Source organism: Schistocerca gregaria, chromosome 5, assembly GCF_023897955.1.
Source record: "Schistocerca gregaria isolate iqSchGreg1 chromosome 5, iqSchGreg1.2, whole genome shotgun sequence".
Classification (NCBI taxonomy): Eukaryota; Metazoa; Arthropoda; class Insecta; order Orthoptera; family Acrididae; genus Schistocerca; species Schistocerca gregaria.
In genome coordinates, this window is record NC_064924.1 from 200417195 (window position 1) to 200441225 (window position 24031).

The following is a 24031-nucleotide window of genomic DNA, read 5'->3' on the forward strand; positions in this document are numbered from 1 at the left end:
AAGTGTCAATGAAACTTTCTATAGAAGACAGTTTGTACGCAACAAAGTACAGGTAATTTCCAAGAATGATTGCCTCTCGAAGTCGCGGAGTCCAAACGATACATATCGAACGTGCGATCCTAAATCGAGCACTCGACTCTGGTGGCGGGCGTTATGAGTATGTTACATACATACATACATACATTACAGTGGTCGCTACAGCAACGACAAAAGAAGAGTGCTACAAAAATACTTGTAATTGCAAAGGAGACGACTTTCCTTACTCGTTGTCGGTGTTGTCGGCGTATGAAAGTCCATGTGATAGGTACCCTACGGGAACGATTCCCTTTTTGCCATTAATTCGCGGAGGTGTGTAACTGAAAGCAACTAAGGGATAAAAATGACGATCACAACTAATTGATCATAATGCCCGCCACCAGTGTCGCGTAATCGATTTAGGATCGTACGTTCTATATGTATCGTTTGGACCCCGCGTCTTCGACAGGCAGTCATTCTTGGAAATAACCCAAAGTACAATGCCAGCCAGTCCGCCGTTCTCGTTGAAAAATGGGACTAGTTAAGACGACGTATTGAACATAGGCATGCACTACCCACAATGGCTGAATAATTGGAATATGCTTTTAGCGGAGAAATGTTATCACGAATTGATCTATAATCCGGCGCAGGAATGTTACGGATTCGGGGTGACTAGGGATACATAGTCGACATAAATTACAATCACCTTGCCTGTTATTAAGCTGTTCAGTTAAGAAAAATATGGTCCTTTCGATCTTGAATCAGATACACAATAATTATAACACATCTAAATAAATTTCGGAATATTAAACTATAAGTGAAAATATATTTTGTAAGTGAATTCATTGCATAATTTTACTTACTATGGGATGCCTCGTCTGATAATTTTTCAGACAGAGTAATGTAATTCCTCACTCTTCGAGACACACAGTTTCAGAAGCTTTAATGTGCTTCAGTATCTTGTACTAGTTGCTAAAATCCTTGGCGTGCGACGTGGTAGTACACTTACAGTGTTGAGCGGAAGTTACATCTTGCAGCGCTAGTGCTTGCATCTCCGCTCGTAGAGATTTCGCCACGGTGTGTCAAGAGAAGCGTTCTGCAGTCGGCGCGGTGCAGCCGCAAGTCAGCACGTCGAAATTAGGACCGTGCGCCACAGAGGTGCCCCGTTTCGCCTTGGCCGCAACGCTGCCTTCGCTTCACACTGCATTTCCATACGTCCCTTCTGCTCGCTCTGTGTAAGGGAAACTTGCCAGCGCCCAATCTTCTGGGCAGCGTCGCTGTTTCTCCACTAGACGCACAGTCCGAACCACTTGCGACTGCTGTTGACTACAGTACAAGTTTGTGTCACTTTCTGTCTGCTTCCACTGACGGAGGTTTAACTCAAATGCTTAGCGTCATTGAATATTTGCACTTATTCAAACCGAGCACTGTTAAAACCTGGAGGAAAAAATGGCGCTAGTTTAACTGAATCTGTAACAACTGTTCACAATCCGTCCTCCCCCGTCTCCCTCCGTTCAGAGGTAATAATTTTGGGCATATGAGCTGGGAGTAGCCGCCCAACGAACCTCAAATTTAAAAAAAAAAAATATTTCACTAACAAACAGACTGAAACGCTATTTTCCACATGGACGTAATTACTCACCATGTTTTGTGAGTAACGTACCCAAAACCATAATACATCACCAATACTTAAACCTGCCAAGTATAGACTGCGATCCAGAATGAGAATTTCACTCTGCAGCGGAGTGTGCGCTGATATGAAACTTCCTGGCAGATTAAACCTGTGTGCCCGACCGAGACTCGAACTCGGGACCTTGGCCTTTCGAGGGCAAGTGCTCTACCAACTGAGCTACCGAAGCACGACTCTCGCCCGGTACTCACAGCTTTACTTCTGCCAGTATCCGTCTCCTACCTTCCAAACTTTACAGAAGCTCTTCTGCGAACCTTGCAGAACTAGCACTCCTGAAAGAAAGGATATTGCGGAGACATGGCTTAGCCACAGCCTGGGGGATGTTTCCAGAATGAGATTTTCACTCTGCAGCGGAGTGTGCGCTGATATGAAACTTCCTCGCAGATTAAACCTGTGTGCCCGACCGAGACTCGAACTCGGGACCTTTGCCTTTCGCGGGCAAGTGCTCTACCAACTGAGCTACCGAAGCACGACTCACGTCCGGTACTCACAGCTTTACTTCTGCCAGTATCCGTCTCCTACCTTCCAAACTTTACAGAAGCTCTTCTGCGAACCCGAGTTCGAGTCTCGGTCGGGCACACAGGTTTAATCTGCCAGGAAGTTTCATAGACTGGGATGTCTACGGATTCGTTGCAGGGGGTACGGACAATACTCGTGAGAAATACGTTTCTACACGTTTCCTGAGAACAGGTCTTGAGCAGCTAGCTCGACAGCCCACACGCAATGGAAATGTCTTTGATCTTGTAGCTACAAATAGGCCGGACCTTATCGACAATGTCAGTATAGAAACGGGGATTAGCGATTATGATGTCATTCTAGCAACTGTGATTACTGAGGTTGATAAACCGGTCTCGAAGGCTAGGAGTGTGTTTCTGCTAGATAGAGGTGTTTTCTGCTAGATAGAGTGGTTAAGCAATTATTATCATCTCACTTAGACAATGAACTGGCATCACAGTTCCAGTAAGATCGATGTAGAGGAATTAAGGGCAAAGTTCAAGCAGACTGTAAATCGTAGTCTGGAGAGTGGATGAAGGATGGAAAACATCAGCCATGGTTTAATAACGAAATTTGGAGGATCCTGAGGAAGCAGGGGCAGTTGCACTCTCGGATCGAAAGGGAACGCACAAATGACGACTAGCGAATGTTAGCAGAGACACTAGCGCCTGCGAAAAGATCCATGCGCGAATCATACCCGAGAACCCGACAAAATTCTGGTCGGACATAAAATCACCAAGCTTCCATTCAGTCAGTTGTTCCCCGGCATGGTGTGCCAATTGAAGATAATAAAACTAAAGCTGAAGTTTTAAATTTCACGTTCAAGAAATAGTTCACACAGGAGAATCATATGAACATAGTGTCTATGGACCATAGGACAGGCTCCAGTAATAAGCATCCCTGGCGTAGAGAAACAACTGACAGATTTGAAAGCAAATAAATCACCAGGTCCGTATGGAACCTCATTTACATTTTAAAAAGAGTGTTCTACGTCATTGGATTGCATTTATTGCGAATGTCTCGCCCAACGCAAAGTGCCAAGCGACTGGATAAAGCGCAGGTGACTCTAGTATAATAGGAAGGTAAAAGAACGGACCCGCAAAATTACAGACCAACATCCATAACTTCTGATTGTTGGAAAATCCTTGAACATATTCCCGGCTAGAATATAAGAAACTTTCTTGAGACTGAGAACCTTATGTGCTCGTGTGAATCTCAGTTTGCCCTTTTCTCACATTATATACCGGGAACTATGGGTGAAGGCCAACAGGCAGATTCCACATATCTAAATTTAGGGAAAGCATTTGACACGATTCCCCACTGCAAGCTGTTAACGAAGGTACGAGAATATCGAATAAGTTCATAGATGTATGAGTGGTTCGAACACTTCTTTAATAATAGAACGCAGTATGGTGTCCTCGATGGCGAGAATTCATCAGGGACAAGCATATCGTCAGGAGTGCCCCAAGGAAGTCTGTTAGGACCTCTGTTTTTCTCTATATACATAAATGATTCCGCTGACAGGGTGGACAGCAATCTGCGCTTGTCGGCTGATGATGCCGTGATGTACGGTAAGGTGTCGAAGTTGAGTGACTGTGAAAGTTCAGTGTTAGGGATGTTCTCAGCGGTATCGACGCAAACCAACACCGATAACAATAATTAAAGTATACATACGGACGTCGAGAGCCGAAGATGAAAGATAGACAAAGTATATGACAATATATTGAACGGGTAATACAGTACGTAATGGGACATGAAAATCTAACAGTCACGGAGTAACTGAATCCGATTGAAAGGGAAGGAGTAGAAAAAGGCGTTACGAGAGTGTATGGGCTTGGTACTAGGAATGAGAAAGACTAATCGAGTCCTGCAATAAATTTCGGCTGGTAATAGCGAATCTCCGCTCATGAATCACGTGAGAAGGACATATACTTTGAAAAACCCTGAAAATACAGGAAGATTTCAGTTAAATTACGTCATAGTGAAGCAGAGATTCCGAAATCAAATACTAGATTATAAGACGTACCCGGGGTCAGATATAGACTCAGATCACAATTTCGTAGTCATGAAGAGTAGGCTGAAGTTTAAGAGACTAGTCAGAAAACTCAGTGAGCAAAAAGTGGGACACAGAAGTCTAAAGTGTGAGGAGATACACCACAACTATAAGTCTATACACGGTGCATTAGGGAATAGCTCGTAGGCAGGCCAGCTGAAGAGGAATGGACATTTCTAAAAAGAGCAATCATGGAAGTTGGAAAGAAAAACATAGGTACAAAGAAGGTAAATGCGAAGAGACCTTGGGTATCATAATACATACTCAAGTTCATCGATGAAGAAAGAAAATACAAAAATGTTAAGGGAAATTCCGGAATTCAGACACACAAGTCACATAGGAGTGAAATAAATCGGAAGTGCAGGAAAGCTAAGGTGAAACGTTGCAGCAAAAAGAAATCATTGTTGGAACAACCGACTCAGCAGACAATAATAAAAACGTTCAGTGAAATTAAAAGCAAGGTTGGTAACATTTAGAGTGCATTGGGAATACCACTGTCAAATGCAAAGGAGAGATAGGTGGAAAGAGTGCACTGAAGGCATCTATGAGGCGGACGATTTGTCTGATGACATGATAGAGGAAACAGGAGTCGATATATTAGAAGAGATAGTGATCCAGTATTAGAGTCAGAATCTGAAAGAGCTTTGGAAGGTTTCGATGGGGTCGAGCTCTGTCTTGCATGAACCACATCTTGTCGAACTCAGGGTCACTTAGGATAATGGGGATGAAATCATTTTCCAAAACCTTTACGTACCATTCGTTAGTCACTCTACCATCAAGGAGTGTCGCACCGATAATTCTCTGACTGGACATTGCACACCACACACTCACCCACCGATTTTGCTTATTGACGCAGCCACTCAAATGAAAGTGGACGACAACAACAAGGCGCGTGCGCTTGCGCATACTAATTTCCATCCAGCCCCACGGGCAACCGAGCACGTTGAACGTTCTAACACAAACCGTTCAGAAGTTATGACGATTTTATTTCATACAATTCCATAATTGTCGCCCTTTAAGGTCGATTAAGCTAGGAGGGATTGATAACATTTAACCAGACTTTCTAAAATCATTTGTGAAAGTGGTGTCATAGCGACTAATCACATAGAATGTATGCGGTTGACGATACACCATCTGACTTCCGGGAAAACATCATCCACAAAATTCTGTAGATTGCAAGAGCCGACAAGTTCCAGAATTATCGCGCAATCAGCTTAACAGCTCATGCATCCAAGGCTTTGACAAGAATAATATCCGGAGGATGGAGAAGAAAACTGAAGATCTGTTGGATGACGATCACTTTGGCTTTGGAAAAGGTACAGGTACCAGAGAGGCAATTCTAACACTGCAGTTGATAATGGAAGCAAGACTGAAGAGAAATCAAGACACGTTTATATGATTTGTCGACCAGGAAAAAGCGTTTTGAAAATGTAAAATGGTGCAAGATGTTCGAAATCTGAGAAAAATAGAGGTAACCTATAGTAAAAGGCGGGTAGTACAAAATATCTACAGGAACCAAGTGGAAACAGTAAGAGTAGGAGACGGAGAACGAAGGGGGTAAGACAGAGCTGTAGTCTTCTCCTCTACTGTCCAATCGATACATAGAAGACGCAAAGAGGGAAATAAAAGAAAGGTTCAAGAGTAGAAATAAAAATTCATGATGAAAGAATACCGGCAATAACATTCGCTGACGAATTGCAACACTCAGTGAAAGAGAAGAAGAATTGCAGGACGTGCTGAATGGAATGAACATTCTGCTGAGTACAGAATATGAATGAATCGAAGAAAGACGAAAGTAATGAGAACTAGCTGATACGAGGACAGCGAGAAACTTAATATCAAGAGTGTTGATTACGAAGTACATGAAGTTATGGAATTCTGCTGCCTAGGTAGCAAAAGAACCCATGACCATCGGAGTAATGAGTATATGAAAAGCAGATTACAAGTGAAAAAAGGGCATTCCTGGCCAAGAGAAGTCTTCTAGTATCAAGCATATGCCTTAATTTGAGGAAGAGATTTCTCAGAATGTATGTATGGAGCACAGCATTGTATTCTAGTGAAACATGGACCTTGGGAAAATTAGACAAGAAGAAAATAGAAGCATTTGAAATGTGAGGTTACAGAATAATGTTGAAAATTAAATGGATGATAAGGTAAGAAATGAGGATATTCTCCGGAGAATCGGCGAGGAAAAAATATACGGAAAGAAGAGACAGGGTGTTAGGACGTCATAAGACTGATTTTTTTTTAAAAATGTTGTCCTTTAGTCTTAGCAAGTTAACAAGCGACCTGTATCAAATCAAAAGTAGTTTGCTAACCTTACACAACTTACAGGCTTTGCTGGCACCAATAGTCGTCAGAGAAAAATGCACACTAGTGCTGTAAATAACCGACACTTTGGTTACATGCTTTATTTTATGTTTTCATTCGAACAGCCAGTGTACAACTTTGTTATGGAATCCTGTGGCTCAATGAGACGTTCGTTACATATTCTCACTATCAGACGCTGAGCCAGCTGCCATCTATAAATATAGCATCGATGTTCAGAACAACTTGAAAGCCTGTTTATTCCATAAATAAATGCTTTAAAGAAAGTGCGCGTATTCTCGAAGATGTAAGTAAGGAGGAAAGAAGAATTACGTCCAGTCAATTATTGTCTATGTTCTTAATTAAAGGTACAAGAAAGAAATTCTCTCAGTCTTTGTATTAGAACCACTGTTGTTAAACTTCGGCCTTGCATATCACCTGAGCCTTCTGTCATAACTTTCATGGTGGCTGATTGCTCTATTAATTATTTGACAAAATTGTTACCCATTTGAGCATATTTACAAAATAAAAAAGGTGGTATTGCTGTATTTAAGGAATTAGTTACAAACTCCAGTCATTAGAATGAAACTAATTGCATTTTCACTGTGCAGCAGATAAATACCAGCGGTATCTACTCACAGCTTTGTGGCACGCATCAAAACGTTAATCCTACTAATTATTTTAATGAGAATTAATTCAATAAAACCTAATAATGTCTTCCACAATAACAATCATACATGTAAATATTGTGAGCCCAGCTACACAGAAACCAGTGTATTTTTGTGAGGTACACAGTACTTTATAGTATCATTTACAGGAGAAAGGTATAATTCAGATAATGAAATATCTTTCAAATTACAGTGCTAAGTATTATTACAAGTAATGGATGCTGTTGCTTTTAAACCAAAAGTAACTGGTATGACATTTCTGTGTGTAAGATTCTTGCAGTGTAGCACTCCTTCTGGCGGTAAAATGACGTAAGTAGTTTGACTGTTTTTTCCCAGACTGTAAGTTACCGTACACGCTGGAGAGCTGTCAGCGACGACTGTTCAACGAAACAGTAAGTGTAGGCACGGCCTCTTCGACATGAGAAAGCGCTCCGCGTTGTCACTATAAGGAGCGGATTTCCCCAGGCCTTGGAGAAGGGGCAAGCCGATAGCCTTGGTGGCGTGGTATGGATGTTGCAGATGGCACCTAAGATGGCTGATTCTACAATACGGCGAGTAATGAGGAATACAGAATGCTTTGAAATTGTCTTGTAGTTAACAGTACAGCTGTGTTGCAAATCTAATATTATCAGCATAAACAAGGTACTGAGATGGGCTGATGGCCGATTTATTAACAGTTTTCAGTAAAAATTATAGAAGTTAAATATGGACTGTATATGAACAATATTACACAAACCTTTACAAATTAATAGCTGTCGGACACTTTGAGCGATCTTTACAGTCAAGGTGTGGAATGACAGGTCATGTCATCAGCTACCATTATTGAAGGTGACACTTCAGTATCAATTTCATATACTGAAACATAGCATGTGTTATTTATTTTTAATTATGTAAACGCGAAAGAACATCGAGTAATCCACACTTACATATGAAGTAAATGCAGCCTGACATTGCCTAAAATTTTCCCTATTTCACCCTGTATTAAATGTATTGTTTATAAAACTATTTCTTTATTAATTAATTAAATGTTACTTCAGCCTCTAATAAAGTCGCAAGTCACTTGAAAGTATTACCTTGTATGTAAAATCTAACTTCACTATGGAACAGAGTACATAAAGACACTTCTATTTAGCAAACTACTTTTATTGTCATTTATGTATTGATAGTGCTTTCTTATTTCTATAAATTGTTTATATTTTAAACTGTGGTCTATTCTGTACACTGTGTTGATTCTTGTAATTTTGACAGGCTTAGACAATGCGGTATCTGAACAGACACTCTTGTTCGTTCTGTTGTGAGCAGATATCCTGTGTGTTTTGGAGTTTTGTAACTAAACATTTGGGCAGCAAGTGAATATTTGGTTGAACGTAAAAGAAAATTGGATTTGAGTTCAACTTAGAATCTGTCAGACAGGCAGCACTTCAGCTATTTTCGGATGTATGACGATATGCAGCATTGGCTGCATTCGAGGATCCTTCTGGGTTAGTCTGCTAGAATGCACTCATGATTACAGAAGTTTAGACACGTTAGGCACCATACTAGACTTTAAATATCTGTGGACTATTGATTATTTTGTGAACAGTTTAGTAGAACAGAACGTATTTCAAACGTTACTGTTGCTTAGGGAATTTTAGGGAATCTGTCACACTTTTTGATGCACATAAACAATCTTTACTGCATTTCCTGTTTTATTGCAAATTTATTTTGTGCTTTATACGAGTATTTTGTTGCGCCATCATTATTTGGGTGTTAAACCAGCTAAATAAATTATCAGTTCTTTAAACCCTAAACCATTTGTGTAACTTAACCTCATTTGTCTGGATGGATACAACCATTACCAGATTTACTTACTTTTTATTTGTATTAAATTCGAAAAATTTCCTGATACCAAATAATTTTTTCTGCAGGATCACATATTATATCAATAATTTGTTGCGAATTTAGCTGCTAGGCTTTAAGCAGATGATGTAGGACTCGATTCAATACAGTAGCAAGCAACTATTCAAAACTGAATAATGCGTGAGTCTAACGGCCAGTGAATAACCATACAGTCTAAATTGATGCAGTTTATGACTCGAAGTTTTCAACCTGTTCACTCACAAGAAGGTACTCAGGGCAACGCATCTCCCTCCACAATAAACTTGATAAAAATGTAGTAATGAAGAACACTTGACTCTGGTAACGAAAGATTTAGGCACACTTCCACATAGACCAAATAAAGAAAGAGAACGAAATTAAGTAGGCAACCTTCCCTGAGGAAATAGAACGAATCGAATTTGTGATGTTAACTGAGAAGCAGTTTCACAGTTAATTACAGAGGATCTTCTTTCCTTACATGTTTCCTGAGTGGTGCCTACGAAAATGGCAAAATGATGCAGCGTTTCTATCCACAGATTTGTTTGCCGTTGAACCATCGATTACTAATCATCGACAAAGCAATATTCGTAATATATATTACTGGTCAGCTGATAATCCTCGCTGGCTGAGAAAAGTAAATCAACAACAATCTTGGTTTGTCAACGTTTAGTGAGTGCTTTGTAAGAAACGCAGCATTGTTCCTAGTTTTATTGATGTGATATAAAATGGCCACAAGTTTCTACGGTTCCTAACACATACACTGCCTGAACAACAGTATTCGGACACATGCATGTCGTATGCGGAATTGGCTACTAGATATTACGGTTGGTGGACAGTCAGTATAGAAATAAGCGAGGAGTATTGTGTTTCCAGTAGTAAAGTAACAGCAGAATGGAATGGTCAAGATAGCTCAGTGACTTCGAACGTGGGTCAGTCATTGGTTTCCACGTAAGTGACAAAACCATCAGGGCATTTTAATCCGTACAAACAAGCCCAAGTCGATTGTCAGTGATGTGATTCTCAAGCCTAAATGCGAAGGAACAACCACAGTAAAACCAAGACCTGGCAGGTCTCTTATATTGACCAACAGCATTGAGGCGGTGGATTGTAAAAAATCACATGAAATCAGCGGAATCAACCACTCCTGACTTGTTAAATGCTACCATATGTCCAGCTATCAGAATGACTGCCCTTAAGGAGTTAGAAAGAAAGTGGTACAACCATCGGGCAGCTCCTCACAACCAACAGAGAGCGACGGAATAGCACGATGAATGGAAATGAGGGACATGAAGTGATAAATCACGAAGGAATGGTTTGAGTAGGGTGAATACCTGGAAACGTTACCTACCATCATGTGTAGTGTCAGTAGTGAAGTACAAAGGTGGTGTCTCGGATTGGGAGAAATTTTCGTCGTAATAATGTGGTCAACTTATTGCGTTTAAGACAACGCTAAATTTAGAAGGATATGAACACATTTTACAACATGTGTACTGCGTGCCGTACAAATTCAGATCGGATACGATGTCAATGTACCCGTTCATAAACCAGAATCTGTAGGGCAATGGTTTTGTGGACAGTAACATTCCTGGCCTGCCTACAGTCGTGAACTGAACCCAGGATAACATCTTTGAGATGATTTACAAGGTCGACTTTGCAGATCCCGGCAGCCAACATCACTCCCTTCTCTGGTTTGGACATGGGCTGCTATGGGTCCACAGACAGTCAGTATCTCATTTAAAGTTTTCCCAGCATATTTCCAGCAGTCGTAAAGGCGAATGATGGACATAGCCTGTATTAATGTCCACTAAACGGTGTCCGAATATTTTTGATCAGATAGAGTATGATGCTGCAGTTATTGACCGACATTGCATTACACGTAACGCAGTCCATGTATTACTAATGTGAAGACTGTCATGTACTGTCTAACACGTGTCCGGGATACGGTAAGTATAGATGGAATTGAGCGTGCAATACTGTTTGTGATGAATCGTTTTATTGAATGTCAATGCTCAATGTGAACGTTTTGAGTGCTTGACATAACAAACAAGATAACAAACACAAGAACAGTCTATTACTTAAGTGTTTTTTTACATTTCGTATAGTAGGGCAAATGTTTGTGCAGCTTTTCTGATGACCGAAGAACGGTGGTGTGCTTCACTGTTATATTGTCACTATCTGATCAAGTTCCACACATTTCATCTTCAAAGGCCGCTTCCTATACCAAAAAGGAAAAGGGAAAAAAGCAGTGTACAGTTTCATTACGTAGAAAGAAAGTCGATGTCATTGTTCGGCAGCTATAATTGTTAAAAATTACTTGCGTATCGGGAAAAAATATCCCTGTTTTTCGAAACGAAACAGTGAAAGCCGCGCCACGGACTGTTTATACATTCTGAATATGTTCTGAGTGGCCTGTCTTAGCTGCCTCATCGTGTATATTAGATGACGCATGTAACTCTACACATCCGACCAGAAAGTTCTGACACCGATTTCATTCCTGGCCCATAAACGACGTCAGTGCAATAACTACGGTGGTGGCTTGAACTCACAAATGTAAACATGAGTTGTGCATTCGACCTGTCAGCTCAGAGCAAGCAAAGTAGAGGAGAGCCTTGTACCTTGGAGCAATTTTCTGACAACCTTGCAAAAGAATTTTCATGTATTTCCTACTTTCATTTTGAAATTATACCATTCACTTTAGACTGAGGTGACGGGACAGTGATATGCACATATACAGATGGCGGTAGTATCGCTTAGACAAGGTATAAAAGGAAGTCATTGGCGGAGCTGTCATTTGTACTCAAGTGATTCATGTGAAAATGTTCTCGACGTGATTATGACCTCGCGACGGGAATTAACAGACTTTGAACGCTGAATAGTATTTGGCCCTAGAGGCATGGGACATTCCATTTCACAAGTCGTTAGGTAATTCAGTATTCTGAGATCCACTGTTTGAAGAGCGTGCTGAGAATACCAAGTTTCAGGCATTAACTCTCACCACGGGCAACGCAATGGTTGATGGCCTTCACTTAACGACCTAGAGCAGCGGTGTTTACGTAGAGTTGTCAGTGCTAACACACAAGCAGCAGTGCTTAAAATAACCGCAGAAATAAATGTGGGAAGTATGAGGAACGTATACATTAGGACATATAGGTGAAATATGGCGTTCTGTGGCACCAGACGACTGAAACAAATGCCTTTGTTAACAGCACGACATCACCTGCAGCACCTTTCCTGGTCTCGTGTCTGTATGGATTGGACATTAGGTGACTGGAAAACCGTGGGCTGGTCAGATGAGTCCCGATTTCGGTTGGTAAGGGCAGATGCTAGGCTTCGAATGTGGCGCAGACCCCACGAAGCTAGGGACCCATTTTGTCAAGAAGGCATTGAGAAAATTGGTGGTGGCCCCATGATGATGTTGGGTGCGTTTACAAGGAATGGACTGGGTCATTTCGTCCAGCTGAACCGATCGTTGACTGGAAATCTTTATGTTCGGTTACCGGAGACAATTTTCAGCCATTCATGGACTTCATATTATCAAACAACGATGGAATTGTCACCAGGCCAAAACCTTTCACTACTTATTTGAAGAACATTCTGCACACTTCTAGAGAAAGGTTTGGGCATGTAGATCGCCGACATGAATCCTATCTAACACTTATGAGACATAATCGAGAGATCTGTTTGTGCACAAACTTCTGCACTGGCGACATTTCTACAATTATGGATGCCTATAAAGGTACTGTGGCCAAATACTTCTGCAGGGGGCTTCCAACAACTTGTTGAATCCATGCCACGTCGAGTTATAGACGACACCGGGAAAAACGATGTCCAACACGTTGTTAAGAGGTATCCCATGAATTGTATATGTGCCGCAGTTTATCTCAGGAATTACAGAGATTACTCTGAAAAAGTACGGTTTTTGCACGGTCATGTACCAACGAACAACTATTCTATACAAACATTAAAGTGTTCCAGCAGAGGAAATGTCGCTGATGTGATTCATAGTCTATGTGTTACATTACTACTCATTTACCTACCAATTATCTGTAAGTTAAAACTAATTAAGAAGAAGTTGCCTATTACCATAACTAGTCATAACCTAAAAACTCTTGAAACAGAACTTACTGGCTACTAACAAACTGTCACTTTGAAGACAGTGAAAATAGTTCAGACATTAAAAAATATTTCCAAATGTCACGTGTTCAAGGTGGAAGGTCTCACTTCGTTTGAGGATACAAGATAGTGCACGACCGACGAAGTATGGCTTCATTGTGCACCCATCACGCAGCTAGTTCTAAAAAGATACAGAACTTTACTCGTTATAAAATTATGTAACTAAAGAATTGACAATGTGCTCCAGATATTTTTAATATGCGCTGCACAAAACATACTCATGTCTCACAACGAGAAAGTGATGGGGCTTGCTTATGGCAGTTTTAGCGCGCAACCTTTCATTCTGACTCTAAAATGAGTGACGAGATTGAAACATCGACCAGAAAACACCATGTGTAACATACTCCATGTACAACACTCTCCCCACTGGACACGTGGTCATGCTCGTTATTGCATCACAAATAGCAATGGAGCAAACATTTGTAAATAAAGTGTTCCAGTCGTTCTCCAGAATGTTCTCAAGAAGTGTGTCCATAGTTTTTCCCTTTCACCTTCAGACCTGAACAAAATGATCAACGGCTGGCAACTGCTGCAACGTGACTGAAATGCAAAACGCTGACTGTCATTTAAAAAAATAGCTATGGCTGACGACACTTGGTGTTATCAATACAAACCTACCACAAAAAGACAAAGTGCAGATATTCAGATGAAGGAACATCGCTCTGAGAAGGACTTTTCTTTCACACGTGTATAAGAACACTCTGTACGTTGTATGCGGGTGGTTGGATAGTATGTTGAACACCTCAAGCATTAAATGCGTCTCTATTTTTCACTAATTCAGTCTTGGTTTATTTTGGACTGACGGGAGACAGAGTAGAGTATTTCAGGAGCAATAATAAATATTTTAGGATGAGGAGCTGCTTACTAATTCGATGAAAACATAGCGTATAACATGAATTTAATTTTTATTGGCTCCTAGCGTATACTTAGTTACTGAGATAAGTCTTCATTTTGCATGTTTAATTTGTGACTTTTGTGCTTGTAGTAAAATAATTGAAATTTTAAATCGTGCTTGTGATATTCTGGCCAATTCCACTATAATGTTTAAGCATGGCGCATATGTGTAGAAGTGCTGAGTATGCCTAAATCGCATTTGTGTAGAATGTTTGCGATGGAAACTCTTCTGCTGCTTGTTGAGAATGCGGTAGACGATTTTCTGCCTATACAGTAGCAAATTCAAAAACATTTACTCGTATTTTCACTAAAGTGCATGAGACTGTGCCGTGACGAGCAGCCATACACCCTCATCCACATTATTAAAACGTAATCACTTATTTCTTTTATTGAAAAATATGATCAAGGTCGCCGAGATTTATTTGTGTTGGTAATCAGGAGGCATAGACTATTGTTAGTTATGACTGCCTTTACAGCAACTTATTTTACCTACCTCATTCATCGTCAATATGGAGATTTGTATGGTGACGCTCGAACCAATGGTAACTGTTTAGTCTCGCTTGTGGAAGAAATTTGTCTCTCTTGTACAACAGGGAGGTGTCGGATGGAGACGTTCAGCTCGGAGAAAGGAACAGACTTCACGTTAGTTCCACATTTAACCCTCTTCCAGCTTTACATTTCGTACTTACCATTCATAATAAATGCACAACAGTACCCTGCAGAAGCAATCACGATGGTACACACAAAATAATCCTGAACTGGTCGTGGGAAATTAAAGATAAGCAGTTAATACATCAGTACTAGTTTTCACCATTTTTTCCAAAAGCCCAGTGAATGAAAACTTGAATATTTTCAGTTTATTATTATTAAATACAAATATTTTTATCGAATAACGTTGTTATTGCGTTGCTACTAGCTTTGCGTTGTAACGTAACACAATTGCACGCTGAATGGACTGAAGGTCCTCCCCGCATCGTTCTCGAGATCTACTAATAAATTGGGGAACAAAACTTTCTCTACGCAATAAAAAATTTCGGTTGGGCTTTTCAGATTTTTCTATGCTCTACGATTTTAGGCTTTTAGGATACAAGTTTGTCAAGCGTGCTTCTTTATGTCCTCAATCCGTCTTCTATCGTCTAAGCAATTTCTTATTACGAGGAGTCCAATACAGAACGTCTAAGTCCGTCTCTCATTATCTCATCTCGCTATGTGACAGGCTCTTCTCCATTTCAGTTTCATAAGGGTCCTCTCACGTCCGCAGCTCCCGTGTTTTCTGTTGCCTTTTTGATTGTTTTCCTATCCCTCCTATCATCTCCAACACGCATGTTTCCATAGTTCCTTGGACATGCACAATTTTTGAACTAACTGTGCACGTAGCATCCACATTTCACACATTCCCTTTCACGTAAATCATTGGTACAATTCGAGTGGCTGCGAAAATCGGATTCAGTGGAACATACCACTTGTTTCCAACATATTACTTTAGGCAAAACCAGTGTGAAGAGGATACTTCACTGTAATATGTATTTGAGTTCACTTATAGTTATCCCAAATCTAAGTGTCGAGTATTACATGGTTTCACATGATTAAACACTGATACAATTAAGAGTGTGATTTACCAATCCAACAAACATCTTGATTTCACTTATTTCTTTTTATTACCCTTTAAATAATAACTTTTCCCCTTCATCCCTCCTTCCTTCGTCGTTTTTTATTATAATACATTAATGTACTATTGCTGCAAACCACACATGTACACAGCATACTGCACACGTTGCAAAACAATACAATAGAAGAAACAAAAAATTCTGTTTTGCTATTTAATGTTTCTACGGAACGTGAGAAGGTACTGTACAGTGATTCCAAGAGCGATTTATGGTACTACTCGTTCGTTGCTCACAACGCTTCTGTTAATATGTACACTAGTGCGATACGTTCAGCAACATTTGGGAAAATGTGGTGGAAAAACATTTTAAGTGAGAGTTACATTTTATCAATAGTCGAATTGTGCTGGAAGCACTCCCTCACTCAAATAGGTACATGGTTCAAAGGCCATGTAAAGCAGTATTTTGGTTCTATAATGTCTCAGCTGTGTTTATGCTTTCGTTACGAACAGTTGAAAGTTTCAGTGTAATACTACGAAGGTGCCATTGTGTTTTGAAGGGTAACATACTCTGACACCTTGAGGTAATTATGATTCAAAAACATCCTGTTTTCCTTGCGGAGTGGCACAACAATCAATGGTTGCATAAAAAATTCCATTGCTCATCTAGAATATAAGCATTTTTAAATCTGCGATCAGTTCGGTTCCATATAACCGTATTAACGTCTGAATATGAGATACAAGCAACGTTCATCATCAAAAATACATTCTATGTCACAGAACCACATACTTTTATGGTAAGTTCCATAGTGCTCAGAGCCATTTGAGCCACATACTTTTATGACATAGTATGATATTTGGTGATGAATTTGAGAAGTTACTTTTGTAGGAAAAATATTTAGATCTGCAGATAATTATATACAACCTGAGCCGATCACAATTTTAGCAACCTACATAGGCAAACTTTATTGTTAATTCTGATACATGCTGCATTTTCGGCAACGGTGAATGTTCCATAAAGTCGCAGGTAAGTGATTGATCCCACACACAGGATTCGTTTGTTGTTGGTCAGTACAATGTAGTAAAAATGAAAACCATGTATATAAAAAAGTTTAAAAACATTGCGACTGTGTCATAAGTTCCAGTTTCACGAAATCAGTATTCCACTTTCACGGAATCGTTAGTTCAAATCGTGTGATGTGTGTGTCGTACACACTACGGTGTTTGTGTCTCTTACCTGAGAATAGAGGAGAGACAGTTAATTGTAGGGTTAGCATGATCAAGACTGGACCACGAATGAGGGAGTAAGTCTATCACTTTGCAATTTGTAACTCTTCAGGCTTTCCCGGCGATCTAATGACATCTTGGGTTGTCGGGTGTTCTGCCGGATATCAGCGTCGTACTTGCACGATATTTCGGTCACGTAACTCGTAACCTTCATCAGGTGCGACCTGAGACTGTTCCTCGAGTGGACCTGGTCCAGTATTTATGCCTATGGTCTTCCCTCTGCACCAACGGCTGCAGGCGCTTCTTCTGTGGTCCGCGCCCATTCCCTGCGACCTGCTGGAGCGTTTTTGCTCCGTTTTCCGTCCGCTGCGGTTCTAGGTGTTCCCTCTGCCGTCCGCGCCCACCAAACCCGCTCCTGGGGATTTCATCTATAGTCTGTGGTACCAAGCGTTCCGCCTGCGGTCCGAGCCCGCTCACCACGACCTGTTGGAGCGTTGCCGCTCCGTTTTTGGTCCGCTGCGGCTCTGGATGTTCCCTCTGCGGTCGGCGCCCACCAGTCCCACTTCTAGGTGTTCCATCTTCGGTCTGGTGCGCCTGGCAGTCCGATAGGGGCTCGTTTTCCATCTCCATGTCTCTCGTTCTTCTGTTCGTGTAGTGTTGCAGCTGACCCCGTTGCTCCTTTAATGAGGATACCAAGATTCTAGCACAATCACCAAGATTTTGGGAGAGTGTTATAAGAGAATCTGGAATCGTTAAAGGAGCAACGGGGCCAGTTCTCGTGAACAGTATATTCATCTTTATGCCGATGTGCGAGAGCGTTCAGAAAGTAATGCATCACACTTTTTTTCTAAAAGCAGCTTAGTTTTATTCAGGATTCCAATACATCATACTATTTTCCAGTCTTTTGGTTGCTAAACCCTATTTTTCAACATAACCTCCTTTCAATGTGACAGCCTTAGGCCACCGTATTGGGATGGCCTATAAGCCCGATGGTACCATTATACTATGCGACGTCGGAGCCACCATCTTGCTGCATCCAAAACTCCCCACCAAGGACGTACTGCTTTCCGCGGCCCGCTTTCTGCATTGGGCTGAACATATGGAAGTCGGAAGGTCCGAGATCCGAGCGGTAGCGTGCAGTTTAGTGAGTTCCTCTCGGTGTGCACACTTGTTTGAGGCGTTGCGCTGGAGAAAGACAAGTTCGTTTACATTTTTATATGAAGGAACACGCTGAAGTCGTTGCTCCAATTTCCTGAGGGTAGCACAGTACACTTCGGAGTTGGTCGTTGCTCCATGGGAAGGGACATCAGAATTACCCCTTCTGAGTACTAGAAGACGGTCCCCATGCCTTTACCGGCTGAGGGTGCGCCTTTGAACTTTCTTTTTGGAGGAGAGGTTGTGTGGTGACACTTCATGGATTGCTGTTTTGTTCCCAGTTCGAATTGGCGAACCCATGTTTCATAGCCTGTGACAATGTTCGACAAGAATATCTCATGATCAAACTAGTAACGCGCAAGGAACGTCGCCAGTATGATCCTTCCTTGCTCTTTGTGGTCTTGTGCTAGGTGGCGAGGAACCCAGGGAGCGCACACTTTTGAGTACCTCACCTGGTAGATTATTGTGCGAGCACTACCAACAGAGGCATCCAATTGGGTAACGACTGTGACCGTCGATTACCTCGAATGATAGAGTCCGCATGTTCCAACAGTGCTGGTGTCAGCTTTGTGAGCCTAGCCGGCACACGGGCGCGATCTTGTCATGGTGATGACAGACGCCTCGCCCAACGAGTCACTATGCTGCTAGGTGTCCGTAAGCTTTCTGCAAGCGCACATATCTGCGACGCTTTGCTTTTATGACAAGAAACTCATCGAGAACTCTCTTCTTGGTACGCACCTCCGTTATAGACGCCATTTTGAAGGCTACGTAAAACGCTGTCACCTATCGGAACTTCAAGAAACTAAAGAGACTGAAGCGGAAATATTGGATGATGTCCCACAGCCAAAACCGCATTTTTTCAACCGAAATTGGCAAAGAAAAAGCGAAGTGTTGCAGTTCTTATTGAACGCCTCTCGTATTATGGCTTTGTCTCAGTTACAAAGTGGAATGTATGTTTTTTCCAACAGTACTTGCATCCTGTAATGGAAAGTGTAGGTGTTGCTCTAGAAGCGAGAGCTAACAAGATCACAGGGTGGTAGTACATATGAGTGCAGTATTACTCCACTGTATGGTAAGAGAATACAGACTGCGTATTGTTCAATTTGTACACAGTTATCTATCAAAATTTGATACAGAAAATTTTATGCATGCAGATGAATATTTCCATGCATTACTTCTAACGTCTTCCGAGTGAGTAGAAATGTGATGTTTTTACGGACATCCGACTTTTACTGTCATTGTTAGCGAGAAGATGTGTGTTTCACAGACATTATAATCTCACTGATCAGAACTAAACTTGTGCAAAAATCTCTTTCTAGGCTTCCAAAGTATTTAAAGACTATAGACACGACGGTTTGTTGCTGTAAATGATAATATGGAAGCACATTTAACTAATATTGACTACAATGATGTATCTAACTGAGATTGATTATTTGAGCACATGTGACTAATGTTAAATGTGCAAAAGCCATCAGTCTGGCCATGAATATACAATTGATACTGACTGATAATGAATGAACAAATGCAACGGGCTGATACAGGATATACAAAGGCAGTTAGCTGATAATAAATACATATTAAATTATGATGAATATTTAAATGTAATGGAATTAGTTAAATGTTATTTAAAGCAAAATTCACACAGAGATAGCGTTTATAACTGCACTGAAGAAGAACCCTATTTTCTACTATATTGTATTGTATCCAACGAGGCTTTAAACATCGAAGCAGGCCTTTGTTCGCATTGCACTTAATACTGGAACATAAAGCTGAAAAACGCGATGCTGTGCTACACTTCTTAACACCTGTCCACGCACTGGAACAATTTGGGCTTTACCTGCTTACTAAAACATTCGCGTCTTGTAACGAAAATCTTTTACTAATTCTCTGGACACAATACGTCAATTTTCAGACAGGAATTTTTATAAAAAAGAAATCGAATTTGTAATCGTGAGTGGCACGTGATGATAAAGTAGAAAACAAAATCTTCAATACAATACAATAAAACTCCAAGGGAGAGAAATATGAGTGTGTTATTAGCAAGGTGCCAACTTTATATTCGAAGTGATTTAAACTAAGAACACAGATTTTCAGCACATGAATAGGGGAGCAAAGAACGCTTTGCATTAATTGTACTCTTTGGTCTGTTCCTTTGAAGTTGACAGGTGACGATTATCATCGTCCCCCACTGTTCTAAGCAACGCCCCATTCCTATACCACTCCCTCCCGATTCGCCTCCAATCTCCCCAGACCTGCTCACTGTCCTCCCCAGCCAATCCTGTCGTGCCCCTTGCCAATCGCTTACCCAGTCTCTCTTCAAAACAGGCCAGAGAACTTCTAGACCAACACACTTTTTGTCTGTCTCAATAGTTCCGTAATTTACTGCCATAAAGTCACAGAACATATTCGCACTATCACAAAACATAATTCGTTTTCTGTATCCTAGGGGCCTAAAACAATCGATATAGCTATTGTGACTAGTATTTGCCTCAACGTATCAGAGTTCACCGTGGGCTTTGTAAACAAATGTTTGCATTATTCTCTACTTTGTTTTATTTCGTAATTTGTTTTCTGATATAAAAATGTTTGAAGCTACAACCATTTCAACGGCAAAATAATGTGTATTTTGTTTGCTACATATGAAAGTATTTGTAAGCAAAATGTAAAATGCTATGTTTACTTACTTTATACTACAGTTTCAAGCTAATAGGTCACTATATTCCAGGTGCAACATGCTGAATTTTGATGATAGTGTTGTCTGGGATGTGGAGGGTGGGTGGATATCTGTTACTGCAAATAAAGGTTTCACAACAAATAACTGTTCCACAGCTATAGTGGTCGAGTCACATTTCATTTCATAAAATAATAGGGCATAGAGAATTTGATAATTTTTCCCAATTTGTTAATTATAATTTGTGCAAAGCATGTTACTGAACATTTTAAGATGTAATGTATCTAATGTCATAATTTTGATGTGATCGGTTTCACATGTCTGAGGCAAACGAAAATCGGTTTAGGGCGATTAGCGTCTCATTGAGAATGAAACTACAGTCACAGGCTGGATATAGATTGAAACTTACTTTGAATCCCTGGAAGGTAAATTTCATCTGAAATGGAGGCATACATGGGAGAACACGTTTGACAATTTGACAGTATCTTGAGTATCTGCAGAAGAATCATTGGTTGACTGTGGTATTGATCAGCTTCCTGACCTCATGCCATTCCTTTCTGCTGTGTGTTTCGATTTTAAATGTCTTCATGTTTTATGAGGGCCCAGAAAACAGGAATTATCTGCTGACAGTAATGAGATTTTCGTTTTTTGTAAGCAGTTTGGTAAAATAATACACATATTCCTTGCAGCTCTTCTATGTGGCGTGTTTCACTCGCGTTCTGCGCCACTTTTTAAAACGAAAACAACTGCAATCACAGGGCATTCCATAATCTACAAATGCCGAAATATACAGATAAAATTTAATAATATGATGTACATACACTTATTGTTATAATGAAAAATATTCGTGATGAGCCAAACTCGAACGGAGAGTGCTGAGAAGGAAGAATAAGGACAAAACTGTGAGCTGAGTCAGTGATAAAGGCAATAGCAGTAAGAGCTGATTCAGTTAGTGAGTTAAGAAGTGCAAAACGAACTGAACTGAATCAACGAGTAAGTTGAGAATGCAGATAATGGGGTGACTCATGACTCAGGAGCAGTGAATCAGTTTATTGCCATCTGCGCACTGCTAAGTGAGCTCCCGAGCACTTGCGCTCTGCAGAGAATTTTGTCTCACAATGAAACGTCGAAGTGTCGAACTGGCCAGCATGACATACTATTGCAAGCAGAAATAAAGGGCGAGAAAGAATTTTCTTCATTGATGCAGTATGCTAAGGAAATGACCTTTCCTTGGTTTCTATTCTTTTCATGGTGGACAACCTGCTACTAAAGTAGGTTATGTAAACAAGTACATACACATTGCCTGTAACGCATATTTCTGCAGATTGGTCTATGCCATAGTCACTAATTCAGTCTGTTGAATGGGATGCTATTACATGAACATACTGTAGAATCTTCATTCCACTACCTTACGTCATTGGTGAGACTTTTAGAATCTGAAGAGCTACCACTCCTTTTTTTATGAGTTACGCAATCCATAGGAGCATCTTTTTCTTTGGATCAGTTACGGAGCAGATCCATAAAATTTCGGGCGTGCAGCCGCATAAATTTGACTTCTTGTAATATTTCTGCTGAATACCGTCCAGCTATCTTCAGAGTGAGTAGAGATAACTGACGCTCCAGCACTTGTTCCGTCCTTTTAAAGCCGTGGATCGCACCACTGCGCATTCGGCCACAGATAGACAAGGCGCTAGAGACTTCCATCGGCGGAAAAGACGTATGGCATATGCATGGAAATAGATCTATGGCTGCGCAGTCGATCCACACGGTGATATCGATGTATCACAGAAATTTCCGGATTCCAAGATTTGTCCAAGCTGAAGACGCTATCTCTATTAATTAAAATCGTCGCCAAGGAAATTTCAGCTGCTTCCTTCACTACTGAGTCCCAGAAGGATGAAGTCGAGGCTAAAATTTCGACGTTATCGTACACCATAGAGTGCCCAGTGTCAATACAGTGCTCGGCCACCTCAGATTTATTAGGCTGTAAGAGCCGATTGTACCTGCGGTGCTCTGTGCATCTCTCCTGGACTGTACGTGTCGTCTGTCCGATGTATGAACGGCAGCACTCACAGGAGATCTTGTATATCCCAGGCTTCCGAAGCACCAAATCATCTTTAACGGAACACAGGAGTGTTGCTGTCTTTGGTGGAGAGCGAAAAATCACTTTCACTTCATGCTTACTGAGGATCCGTCGTATTTTTGACGACAGGCTTCCCACGTATGGCAGAAAGACCATCGATTTAAAACTTTCGTTGTCTTCTTCTGATTTTCTTATACCCACAGTTGGATTCATTTGTAGCGCCTTATTTATCCGCTGTTGTGAGTACCCGTTGGTTTCAAAAACTCTTTGCAGGTGTAAAAGCTCGTCCTCCAGATTGCTCTCATCAGCAGTGACATGTGCTCTGTGTACTAGAGTTCTGAGTACACTCATCGTCTGTGAAGGATGGTGGCAGCTATTTCTGCATATGTAAAAATCCGTATGGGTCGGTTTTCGATAAACCGCGTGTCCCAAGGTGCCATCATTTTTACGCCGTACCAGCACATCCAAAAAAAGAAGGCATCCATCTTTTTCGATTTCCATTGTAAACTGAATTTGTCCGTGGATGGAGTTCAGATGATCTAAGAATCCTTTTAACTTGTCTTTAACATGGAGCCACACTACAAATGTGTCGTCAACATACCTTCAAAACACGGTGGGCTTCAAGCTTGCAGATTCCAGCACCTTCTCCTCGAAGTCCTCCATAAAAAAGTTGGCCGCCAAAGGCGACAAAGGACTACTCATGGCAACACCGTCAGTCTGTTCACAAGATTCGTTATTGAATAAAAAATATGTCGAGGTCAAAAAATGTTCAAATAAATCTGAACTCTTTATCGAAACTGTTTCCAATGAGAAACAATGATTCAGAAACAGGAACCTTTGTGAACAACGATACTACATTGAAACTGACTAACATATCAGAATTGCTCAGTTTGAGTGATTTCAGTTTGCCATTGAAGTCCACAGGCCTCTGGTGGGAAAATGCGCTGATCGTATACGTAACTCCATGGGCTGGATGGTATTCAGCCGAAATATTAGAAGAAGAGGTCAAATTTATGCGACTGCACGCCCGAAATTTTATGGATCAGTATTTGCGTTGCGAAAATATGAAGATGCTCAGTTATGGAGCAGATCCCCCACCTCTCATTCAGAGCCTTACAGAAGCTCAAAGACATATCATCA

At 40.9% G+C, this 24031-nt stretch overlaps 1 non-coding gene across 1 annotated transcript; it reads right to left on the reverse strand.

Annotated features, from left to right (window-relative positions):
• Nucleotides 1–1800: 1800 nt before the first annotated feature.
• Trnas-cga (transfer RNA serine (anticodon CGA)) lies at nucleotides 1801–1875 on the reverse strand. Its single transcript has one exon. It is a non-coding gene; the product is annotated as a tRNA-Ser (tRNA).
• Nucleotides 1876–24031: the final 22156 nt, after the last annotated feature.